The following is a 2,728-nucleotide window of genomic DNA, read 5'->3' on the forward strand; positions in this document are numbered from 1 at the left end:
GGCCACAGAAAGTTCAGGGGAAGGGAAGCAGCATGAAATTGGTCAAGGAAGCAGAGTTGGGGGTCTCTGATCACCCCGAGGGAGTCTGCTCAGGAGGGAATCCAGTTCTCTTCCTGACGGGCAGATCTGGAGCCCTCCATGCCGAGTCCATTCAGGCCTCTGGAAGTGGTAGGACAAAGCGAGAACGCTGTTGGCTCTCGGCTGACACCTGCAGGCTGATGTGAGAATGACACTCGGGGCGCCCAGCAGCCAGATTTAAAACTCCGCTTGGGCGCTGGCGTCCCAGGTTCTGCCTCAGTGGGTCTTCGGGGGCGCTGCGGACTCCCAACCCACACCACCGCGTGTTGCGGATGCCGTGTGGTTCTCACGGACTCTGGAGCCTTATCAGAGGCGGGAAGCGAATCAGCAGTTACTGGTTCAACCCCCCACGTTTTACAGGTTCCCCAATGTGAGTCAATTTTCGCATTTTCACCATTCCAGCCTGCACTCTCAGGCCTCCCAGGGTATAGCCCAAGCCTCCAGGTGCTGGGGACCCCTCCCCTGGAACCACGAGTGCTCCTTGGAGCCAGGCACTAGGGGGAAACTTAACAGCCGATTGGATTTTGAATGCAAGAATTTTTTTTTTTCTTTTTGGGTCATACCCGGTGATGGTCAGGGGTTACTCCTGGTTCTGCACTCAGGAATTACTTCTGGTGATGCTCAGGGGACCATATGAGATGCTGGGGATCGAAGCGCAGTCAGCTGTGTGCAAGGTAAATGCCCTACCCCTGTTCTATCGCTCAGGTCCCAAGAACACGTAGAGACCAAATCTGCTCAGGAGGTGTCCTGGTCCCCCACTCTGGTAACTCAAGGTCATTTCAATGGATTACCTTGATAAGAGCAGCTGACACCACACTTTACAGTCCAAGACCTTGAAACGGATTTTCTTCCAAACCGCAATTAACTGGAAGAATATGGAGAAAGACCCTGCATTTCTGGAATTTGTTAATATCCCATCCCCTGGTGGTGAAACAATCAAGCTTGCGGATGGAGTGGTCGGAACCCCTCATTGTAGCCTCTTGGTCTGACATACTGAAGGCCCAGATGGAGGGGAATGGAGCCCCAGTCTGCCAACCCCAGGTTCTGGGGATCAGACTTAAAAGTGGGGATACTCAGTGTGTTGAGAATTATTTGCTCTACCCACCCACACAGCCTCAGAGATGCCACTAGAGTGTGTCCTGCAGTAGGTCCACCCAAAAGGCCATTCTCCTCTCACGTTCGCCCAAATGCCGAGCTTGCCCGCCTGTGCTCGACCCATCTTCCTTTTGTCTCTGTGTCATCTGCTTCCTGCATAAACATGCCTGTGATCTCTGGGCTCACCCAGGAATTCAAGACCCGAGGCTGCGCGCATACCCTGGACATCCCTGCAGTGTGTGGTCCACGCTCCCTAGCGATTCTCCCCAGCTCCCTCACTTCTGTCTCCACCATCAACCCCAGTAGCTCAAAGGCCCCTCAAGGCACCCACAGCTGCTAGAAGCAGGAGAGTGAGGAGGGCTGAGGGCTGAGACGTGAGGTTCTACAGAACGAGTTTCAGGGGTGTTTTGTGAAATGCCATTCATCATTAAAAGTCCTTCCGGTTCACTCTCGGGGGTCCTTTTCCTGTGAACACGAAGCAGCTCTGAGAAACTCTCCTGCCCTGGGAGCAGCCCAGCTGCCCTGGGCTCCGTCCCGCTCACGCCCATCCTTCTCTGAGTCTTCAGCCAAGCAATCAAGTCTCCCGAGCCTTCTGGCCACGAGGAAACACGAGCAATGGCCGTGCCAGAGCCGTGCACCAGAGAGCTCTGCAAGTCTCCAGCAACCGAGTGTCCACGGGCTGTCAGGGCGAGCTCAGCATCGAACGCCAGAAAACAAGTCCCACTCGAGGGAAGGAGTTGGCCCCAGTTCCTGGCCTGTGGCTTCTGCGGTTGAGGCGTCTCCTCCACAGCGCTGGCTGGTGCCTCCTTTTCCATTTTCAAGTCCATATTGCTTCCCCGGGGAATTGAAGCGCTGTTCTTTTTCGCCTTTTCGTGGGAGAAATTGGCCAATCCGCTTATCCCACTTGGAAGGGGCGTGGCCGGGACAAGGCGATGTGGCTTCCAAAGCTGAGGAAGTACACATCGCGCCGCCTCCCCTGGTTAGACAGTATCTGAGGGGACCAGAGCAATAATACAGTGGTAAGGGCTTTTGCCTTGCACATAGCCAACCCAGGTTCAATTCCCGGCCCGAGCACCACCAGGAATGATCCCTGAGTGCAGAGCCAGGAGTAACCCCTGAGCATCACCAGGTGTGGCCCAAAAAGCCAAAAAAAGAAAAAAATTGGAAATCAATAACCCTGGGAAAAGGTTTCCTCCCTAGACTTAAGGATGGAGAGGAGGATTCAGACTCCATCCTGACACCAGGACACCTGGCTTGACACCCCAGGTTCCGAGGAGACACCTCGGAACAGGGCTGGCCTCACTGCGTCTCTGCTGGGGTAGATCAAGAGGGTGTCTTTAATGGTTTATTCAGGGTTTTCTCAGCTCTGGGGGTTTACGTGACCCCTGACAGCGACCCAGCAACACTACCTCGGAACTGGGGGCTGGCGAACAGTTCTTAGGCTAACAACCACGAAAGAACTCTGACCCAGAAGCAAAAAGTCCAGCTCAGCTGGACACGTGTCGAAGCTAGGCCTCTGCTGGAGAGCCCAGCTCAGGATCTATGACATAAAAGG

This window comes from Sorex araneus, chromosome 1, assembly GCF_027595985.1.
Source record: "Sorex araneus isolate mSorAra2 chromosome 1, mSorAra2.pri, whole genome shotgun sequence".
Classification (NCBI taxonomy): Eukaryota; Metazoa; Chordata; class Mammalia; order Eulipotyphla; family Soricidae; genus Sorex; species Sorex araneus.